A 9,897-nucleotide genomic window follows, 5' to 3' on the forward strand; every position below is an offset into this window, starting at 1 on the left:
CTCTTGAGGACAGGAATGCATAATGTTGTCCTTCCCTGAACTTAGTCCCTGCAACTTCCACCAATTTGTTCTGCTCCATATCAAAAGTAGTGTTATCTGAAGCTTTCAGAGGAGTTGTGGCAAATGGAAAATGTCTATGTGAAAGCAGAGACAGTGACTGGCAAAGACCAAGGAAACAGTGGGGTAAATCAAATAGAAAATATAACTAGGTGAGCCAAATCTACTTTATTGTAAGGCTACATTAATAGAATCTTGCAAGTCTGAAAGAATAAAATTTTCATCACCAATCTTAATTGCTTGATCCATTAGGATCCTTTCAAAGTTTCCGTCTCTGACTGTTCAGTCCCTGTGCCTTTTTTGTTTAATTGTTTCCTAGGCAGCATCTTTTCCATCCTTTCCCCAGGTCATTCCTACATTACATTACACTGTGAGTGGACTGGTTCCTCCCTGAATAAGGAGAAGGCAGGAGATCATCCGCATGTGCTCTGGATGTTCCCTGTGAGGAAACCTCCAGATAGTAGTTTTCCACAGGTTAGAGTAGGGGTGTCAAACTCATGTCATCACAGAAGTGTCAAATGATGTATTGAGACTTTTTCCCCCTTTGCTAAACCAGGAGTGGGTGTGGCCAGCAAATGACACATCCGGCCTTTGGGCCGGGAGTTTGACAACTTGGATTAGAGCATTGAAAGATGACAGAATTAGTCATTTTGCTTGCAAACATAGCAGAGCCTTTTAAAGGGCACCAAATTCACAAGCCTCGCTTTCTAATCACTTTTGGAAGTTGCTTCTTAATTCTTCTAAGCTATTAGAAACCTTTGGAATGACACTTTTGTAGGGTTGCCAGGTGTCCACTATTTGAGCAGACAGTCCACTTTTTTCACATTATGTTCACTATTTTTTTTCACAAAATAGTGGACATTTTTTTTATTCAAAAGCTTTATGATGAAATGGTATGTAATCTAAAACTGTACAGTCTAAGAGAATAAGGATAGGAGAATCGCGTTTTGTCTTTTTTTTCATAAGTTAGAATGAGACAAAGATCGAATGCTCATTGCAATAATCACATTTTACACAACAACGCAAAAAATGCATTAAAGCAGGTATCTTTTGATATCAAAAATGTAGTGCTGAAGGTTTTTGCTGAATTTTCGAATTCTGCGAAGAAACCAGAAGATTTTATGGTTGGTTTTAAAATTTGATATGGATTTTAAATTGATAAATTTTAAACTACGGGGCAAATTTATCTAATTATTTTAAATCTATTTTTAACTGTAACTTTATGTATAAATGTTTTTATTTTGGCTGTTCACCGCCCTGAGTCCGAAAGGAGAAGGGCGGTATAGAAGTTTGAATAATAACTAACTAAATAAATAAATAAGAGTTGAAATCATTTTTTGAGTTTTGCAAGTCAGAATTCCATGAAGTTTTGCGCCATGTTCCAACACGTTGGTTAAGTTTGTTTAAAGCGGTTGAAAGACTTCTTTTAAACTGGATACCTCTAAAATCGTATTTTATTTCTCTTGAATCTGATGAGTGTCATAAGGTTATCTGGAACCTTATTTCGGATCAGGAAAATGAACTTGCAAAGGATGATGAACCAACAATTTCAGAATTGTATTTATATTTCACACATTTCTTCATGTCAATAATGCAAGACACCCTACTGAAGCTGGAAAGCAAGAAAATTCTTGCATGTGATCTTCACATTATCATGTGTAAGCTGCATGATTCTTTGCAAAAAAAATACGATGAACAGTTTTTTGGAATGAAAATTTTATTTGCCTTACGTAAAAAACATTTGCCTGAGAATGCTGTGCAAAAGTTCAAGAAAGAAGCCATCAACGTGTATCAAAGAGCCATTGCATACCTAGAAAAGTGGTATAATTTCACCGATTCAATATATGAGACGCTAAGTTGTTTCAATCTAATTGATCGCAATAATCCTCCAACTTTAGAAGAAATGACGAACATCTGGTTATTATCACCATGGCGAGAAGAACTTCCACCCAACACTCTCTTCGATGAAATTTCTGCCTTAGAAGAAGTTTATGTTCATCTGCAGGGCGATTCATCTCTTGATAAGTGGACGTACTTTTTCAAGAAAGAGCCAGCTCCGAGGTTACTGAAACTGTTCCAGTATTGTGCATCAATTCCGGTATCAAATGCAAATGTTGAACAAATTTTCAGCATCATGGGAAATTTGTGGACTGACCAACGTAACCGACTACTTGTACCATCAGTTCAAAGTGAACTTTGTATATTTTTTAATATTTCTCAACGTTGTACTGAAATTAAAGAATTATTCCTTAAACACAAAGAATTGATCAAAGCTGCGCAGTCAAATAAAAAATACACATGACAGCAAAGTAAAATGTAATTTAATATTTTACATATTATTATAATATATTTGATGTTTTGAATTTTAAGTAAAGTTTTGAAGTGATTATTTTAATACGTGTTAAAATGTTTGTAAGAAAATATACAATTTATTTGTAATTTTTTTTTATATTTTTACTACTTAACCCCCCCACCCCCGCTTGTCCGCTATTTTTTGGAAGCAGACCTGGCAACCCTATTGAAAACACTGGGTGGGTCTGGCTTCGATCCTGAATGAAAGACATTTTTAACCATAAACTTAATAATTTAAAGAACCTGAAATAAATTGCAAAAACTTAAATATGATTTTGATCTTAACAAATCGACAAAGGGTCCACATAAAAATGTAATATTGAAACTTTTACAAAAAGATTTTGGAATTAATTATAAAGAACAAATAACATTTTGTGGGCAACAGATCCTGTATTGGTTTTTACAGAGCATAATATAAATAAATAATTTCATGATTCCAAAAGTGGACACTAGCAGGGACTACAGATTTCAGGTAGATTTCACCTTCTATACTTCATTTCATTATAGGCAATCTCCTCCACTCCTATTAATTAATGTGTACCACGTCAGAAATTCTCCAATTACTGATCACTGCCCTCCACAGTCCTTTTTTTTAACATGGAGAAACAGAGAAAACCTAGGTTCAGTTTACTTTCTTTTCGCTGATGGAGGTTTTTTAACCTAGTGAAACTGACTAAAGCTCTATTAACCCAGACACAGGAAAATGATAAAACTGGGCCTGTTCTGTTGTTGTTGTTGTTGTTTTTTAATAAGCCAGTGAGAAAATGGAAGCAGGAGAATCCACCAGTCAGAGTTGTGATAAAAAGTCAGCATCGGGCCACCATTGTGCCAAACTGGAGGAGTAAGCTGAAATCTAGAAAGGGGTTTTATCAGTCATCTCATTTCTAATTAGTTAATACAGAGAAGAGAAGTAACTAAAGGATGCAGGGTGGAAAAGCTCAAATACTGACTTATTTACCTGAATATAAGATAAGAAGTCAGGCTCTGATAATATGAACATAATATTTCATGAAAAAAATATTTCAAGTATGAATTGCAAATTCCAAGATTTGTTGTAAATACCAGGGCTATTTGCCAGGTGTTTAAAGCATCATTGCAGATGGTCAGGGACAGTCTGCCTATCAAGCAATTATTTGTGCTCTAGTTTTTTCTTTGGTGAGCTGTTCAAGTCATCTTTTGTTACCTTCAAAGTAAAGCCAATGCAAAGGAATTGCCATCAGGGTTGCCGAACCTGAGTATTCTTCATGGGACATTCTGTTCCATTGACTTCAAGTTGTTTTGACACTTCAATAAGATCATCCCTCAAAATAAGTGAAATGATGGGTGCCAAAGAATGCTAAAGTAATTTGTGTTTGCAGAGGTCTGGGAATAGAGATAAATATATATTAAACAGTTATCATTTTCAAGTGATAGCTTTACCATCTTAACCTACAGGTTAAGGACCTTGCTCACTTTCTTAACTTTGCAACTATAAACATTTGTTCAAAGTTTCCAGTGAAATTAATTTACATATCTATGTAATACAAAGTTCACAATTCTGATGGTTTACAGACTTCCATCTGACATTCCTTTCATGTTTTGAGGCAAAGAGCAGCTTGCTAGCATTTAGTTGTGGTAATTTTTGTTCCATTTGGTATTTACCAGAAAATTTAATGGATATGTTTTCTGCCAAAGGAGAATCATGAGCTGTTATAATGGTTAATCATTAGGTATTTGGCTCCAACCTACTTTAGAGTTTTCTCTTTAATTAATGTTGGCAATTCAAGTAGCTGATTTGAATATATGCTCTATTTTTTTAAACTCTGACTCACTGTCAACAAAATACCATTCAAGTTCAAACTGGACAGAAAGCTGACAACAAAACACAAAGCCAACTTCAGATTTGGCCTTACATATGTGGCAGAAGATAAGTAAACATAAATCATTATTCCCTCTGATAACTATCTCAGGTGACTGAGCAACTATTTGGCAGTGGACTGAGGCAACTGTAAAATCAATTTGTGTTTTTGCATACTTAGAGCATTCCCTAATGCAACTGAAATATACAAGGTTAAACATTAAAAAAGAGATACAAAACCAAACCAGTCAGCTTTTAATTGGTATGCGGTAATTATGTTAGTTGACTTAATACGGGTGAGAAAAGAGCTCAGGTAGACTGCAGTTGCTCCATCTGAGACATCCGAGAAATTAGGGTGTCTTGTGAAAACACTATGAAAAAGAAGAGAAAAGGAAAGAATAAAGAGTTACTCAAACTCTGGTTCCTGAAGTCAAAGCATGCTATGAGATTACACATGCTCATGGAACTCGGAAAGGGGAATGCTTCAGAAAGATTAGAAAATGATCTTCTGTCATGTCCCAAAGGTGCTTTTTCAGGAGGCAACTGGACTTTCTTGGTTTTTTCTTTGAAGATGTTTCGCTTCTCATTCAAGAAGCTTCTTCAGCTCTGACAGGACAGTGAGGAATGGAAGGATTTATATTCCTTGCAGACAGCTGGTCATTTGCATACTTTTAGAGAATCGTTGAGACTATTTATTTATTTATTTATTTATTTATTTATTTATTTATTTATTTATTTATTTATTCGATTTATATATGCCGCCCTTCTCCGGAGACTCAGGGCAACTTACAATGCATTAAGCAATAGCCTTCACACTTTTGTATATACCTGCTTAGTAGGGCTTTTGGCCCCCACAAGCGGTGTTCTCTTTTATACAAAGTCAGCTTATTGCCCCCACAAACCGGGTCCTCATTTTACCTACCTCGAAAGGATGGAAGGCTGAGTCAACCTTGAGCCTGGTGAGAATTGAACTCACAGTAATTGCAGGCAGCTGGCAGCTAAGTACTACTTTAACAGCAGCAGTTTAGTCCACTGCGCCACCAAGGCTCTTGGTTAAAGGTTTACCTGTGTCCTCAGGGTCACCTGAGTAATGCTCTTGATTCCTGTAGTCTGCAATTGTTCTCTGGAAATCCATTCCTAGTTCCACACCATTCAAAGGGTATTCATCCCAAATTGTATAACTAAAGGTCTGTAGAGATTCTCAGTCATCCAGGTCTCAGTCTTCCCAAAAGTGCTTTTTCAGGAGGCAACTGGACTTTCTTGCTTTTCTGTCTTGTGTTATCTTTCCCATTTTTCAGAAGTTATGTTCTGATGCTCTATAGCTCTATAATATTTAGGCAGGAGACTAGTAAGCTGGTCTTAACTATATGGCACAAGTCCTGGAAGGTGAGAAGAAGTACAATAGCAACATTTTTTTTCAGTTCCTCAAACTCCTTGACAAATATTGAAAAAGATCTGAAGAGCAGTACAAAGCATCTTTGGTCAGGAGGCTTCTTGGAGGATAGGAAAAAGTGCTATTTATACCTGTGTATCACTTTGCAGAATGTGCTTCTCCATCTTCTGATGACAAGAAGACCAGACTATCTTTCTGGAAATCGCCTATATCCTTTAATGCAAGTCCCAAGTTCATTTTTGTAGCCAGTTATGTGGCATAGTCAAATTGTACAAATTATAAATTTAATAGATTAATTCTTTTCAGATTGATAATCTTTTGAAAGCTTAGTACAATTTAGATATAATGAGAGGTAGTCCTTGACTTTAGATAGCACTGAAAAAAGTATCTTATGACCATTTTTCACACTTATGATTGTTGCCACATCCCCATGGTTACGTGATCAAAATTGGGCCCCTGGTAACTGGCATGTATTTATGACAGATGCACTATCCTGGTGTGATGTTATCACAATTTGTAACCTTCCCAGCTCCGCTTCTGACAAGCAAAGTCAATGGGGCAGCCTGATTCACTTAACAAGCACATGATTCATGTAACAGTTGTAGTGATTTGCTTAACAACATGGGCAAAAAAGCTCATAAAATGGAGCACAAGTCACTGAACAACTGTCTTGTTTAGCAATAGAAATTTGGGGCACCATTGTGGTCATCAGTTGAGGACTATCTATAAAGCAGGCTTCACCTAATTAAGAAGGCCACCCATAATGAGGAAAATCCTCATAATTTCATTAGGCTGACCTTTAAATAGAAAATGCCTTCAAGTGAACACTAACCTGCGATAACACTTCAAATAGGGCAGGGCTCTCAAACTCCTGGCCCCCAGGCCAGGTCACCCTAACCCTAACCCTAACCCTAACCCTAACCCTAACCCTAACCCTAACCCTAACCCTAACCCTAACCCTAACCCTAACCCTAACTTAACCCTAACCCCTACCCCTACCCCTACCCCTACCCTACCCCACCCCCTACCCCTACCCCTACCCTTACCCCTACCCCTTAACCCTACCCCTACCCCTACCCCTAACCCCTAACCCCTACCCTTAACCCTTAACCCTAACCCTAACCCTAACCCACGCCTGGTTTAGCGAAAGGGGAAAAAGTCCTGATACGTCATGTGGCACCGCTGTGACAACGCGAGTTTGACACTCCTGAAATAGGGTATTGCCTTTTCTACATAAGTACATGTGGAAAAACTTTTCGAAGCATTTTGCAATCAGATCACAAATCACAGCTTTTAGGCAATAATGCAGTTTCTCCTAAATTCATCTTTCATTGAAAATATCCCCCCCCCTTCCCAAAGCAAGGCTGGCTTCATCCCTTTTGATTTTCCAGAAGTCCTTCAAATACTGCCATCAAGCCTGGGGAGAGTCCAAAGAACTGGTGGAATAGTGAGATGGGTCACTAGAAAGATTTTCTCTCCACCCAATATTTCTTCTCTTTTTACCTTTGAGCTTTTTTTTTTTTTAACGTAGTCTTAAAAGTGTTTAAATAACCATTGCTGTTTGGATATATTTATTGTTTTCTAGCTATGCTGTATGCCACCCAGAGTCACTTGTTTGTGAAATGGGCAGCCATAAAATTTGTCAAATAAAAATGCAACTGAAGGATTGGCATCAGGGTTTTGCATCGTCTGCTGTCTTTCATGAGCTGTCTTTGATCATTAAAGTTATTCAACTGAAGCCCCGATTAAGGTTTTAATATTATGATCCGATGATTTTTTTTCCTCCAGTAATTATTACAAAACATCTTATTATATAATCCTCCTTTACGAACATGGAAGTTAGTCAAGTCCACATTCTGCTTTATATTAACATGCATATTAAATAATGCTCAGATCATTGTTTTGTCCAGCAATTGCAAAAAAATCCTTCACTCGAGGAGATTCTTTGTTTTCCTTTTCATAGAATATCTTCCTTGGCTCATGTGCTTGAATATTCTCCAGTTGATCTGTTCTGCAAACACTTCCCTGAAAGACCACCCACTCTCTTTGACCTGCTTTGGCCTGCTATAATCAAGTGGTTTTATGCTAATTTTCACCTTAACTCCCAAAGCATCAAATATACCGTTAAAACAAAACAAAACAAAACAATTAGTTCAGTAATCAGTAAGAAATGGATTCGTTCAATAGGAATACGCTTATTAAGTCAATTTCTGATCTTCTTTCTACATTATCAGATTGCTTGCTTGTTTGTTTGTTTGTTTGTTTTGCAGGTGGCAGGAAGGTTTATTTGTATCTTTTTTTTTTTTAAATTTGATTTATATGCCGCCCTTCTCCGGAGACTCAGGGTGGCTTACAATGCACTAAGCAATAGCCTTCATACTTTTGTATATTTATACAAAGTCAGCTTATTGCCCCCACAAACTGGGTCCTCATTTAACCTACCTTAGAAAGGATGGAAGGCTGAGTCAACCTTGAGCCTGGTAAGATTCGAACCTGCAATAATTGCAGGCAGCTGTGTTAATAACAGGGTGCTTTAAACCATTGTACTACCAAGGTATCTTATTCTTCCGTGAGCTTTCTACAGAGCACTAGCACTTGAAATAACTTTTGCAAGCTTTTATTCAGTAAATAATCTTTCTCTACTACCTTCCCTTTAATTTTTATACCTAGTTACAAAAGATGCATCCACTTCCCATAACTGTGTGGTTTTGAATGGCAATATTACTTTCCATTTCTAGACTTTCCTTACCCAGGAAACAGTCATTATCTGGTTGTCTCTTATTGTTGTGTTGTATTTACCATACTGGATAAGGAAAGTCTAGAAATGGAAAGTAACATTGCCATTCTAACAGAATAACAACAGAGTCTTGGATGTCTTCTGTTCCAACCCTCTGTCAATCAGAAAACCCTATACCTATGATGGCGAACCTATGGCACAGGTGCCCGAAGTGGCACGCAGAGCCATCTCTCCAGGCACGCAAGCCGTTGCCCATTGCTCTTCTGGATTCCGGCCAGTTGGTTATCATGTGCGCGGGAGCACTGGAAACTGGAAGAACAGCCGCCCAGTGTGCATGTGCGCGCTGGGAAGATGATATTCTGGTTTCTGCCAGCCAGCTGGTCTTCGCGCCCATGCACCAGAAACTGGAAGACCAGGTGGGCAGTACGCATTTGTGCGCCAGAAACTGGAAGATTATCTTCCCAGTGCATGCATGTGCACGGGGCAGCTGCTCTTCTGGTTTCCAGGATGTGTGTGCGTGTGTATGTGCCATTTCGGCACTCAGTGCCGAAAAGGTTTGCCAACACTGCCTTATGCCATTTCAGACAAATGGTTATCCAATTTTTGCCTCCTTCTAATTGCCTCCTACACACTCCTCACCCTTTTCCACTTCCATCCCTGGCCTGTATCTTAAAATAGACCTGCTGCTGTATGGGGCAGCATAAAACAACTATTCCCATGATGGGAATTAGATTTAAAATGAAGATAATTCATGTAGCTTCCATTAGAAAATACATTGTTGTTTTTTTTGAGAAAGAAATGTCTAGTTTCTTTTTTTATTCTGACTCAATTGGGTGGAATGGTTTAGGCCAGGGGTGGGCAAATTGTGGCCCTTTTACAACTTGTGGACTTCAACTCCCAGAATTCCTGAGACAGCCAAGCCCACCCCTGGTTTAGGCTATTTCTCCTGTGCTTAATCAGGGATGGCAACAAGTTGTTAAGGCCAAGTTACCAGGATACATTCCATTCATTCCATGTGGCCAGAGTTTGGAATGAATAATTGTTGGATTGAACTGGCACTATTTTTTCTCTGCTGCTGCCAAGCAATAGGCATTTAAAAGTAAGAAGCCATGAAAGAAATGTGTGTGGTGGATATGCAAGAATAACTAAATCCATAATCCCACTAAAAGACCGCTAGGCAATTTGGTGCCCATTAAAGCATAACTTTGATTTCAACAGCCACTGTTGCATTCTATATCCAACAATTCAGAAAAACCTTAGGAGACATCCAAATGAGGCAAATCCTTTTTAGATGAAACCACATTAATATCAATCTTTGTTACTTTGTACAGTACTAACAAACTTTTGCCTAATATAAACTGTGCTCTTCTAAGAATGGATGCATGTATTATTTTGACTCTCATATGAATTTATTGTTTTTCTTGATCATTATATGTATCAACTTTTCTATTTTATATATCTCAATCCTGAATCTGCATGATTTAATTATTTGTCAGGGAGTTGGACTAGATGACCTCCAAA

At 37.8% G+C, this 9,897-nt stretch overlaps 1 long non-coding RNA gene across 1 annotated transcript; it reads right to left on the reverse strand.

Annotated features, from left to right (window-relative positions):
- Positions 1-4,488: 4,488 nt before the first annotated feature.
- LOC117666106 (uncharacterized) lies at positions 4,489-6,003 on the reverse strand. The gene is made up of 2 exons (XR_004591621.2): positions 5,771-6,003; positions 4,489-4,617 (listed from the first exon to the last, which is right to left on the reverse strand). It is a non-coding gene; the product is annotated as an uncharacterized LOC117666106 (long non-coding RNA).
- Between the last annotated feature and the right edge of the window lie 3,894 nt (positions 6,004-9,897).

The sequence above is a fragment of the Pantherophis guttatus genome, chromosome 1 (genome assembly GCF_059756535.1).
Source record: "Pantherophis guttatus breed Tessera chromosome 1, ASM5975653v1, whole genome shotgun sequence".
NCBI lineage: Eukaryota > Metazoa > Chordata > Lepidosauria > Squamata > Colubridae > Pantherophis > Pantherophis guttatus.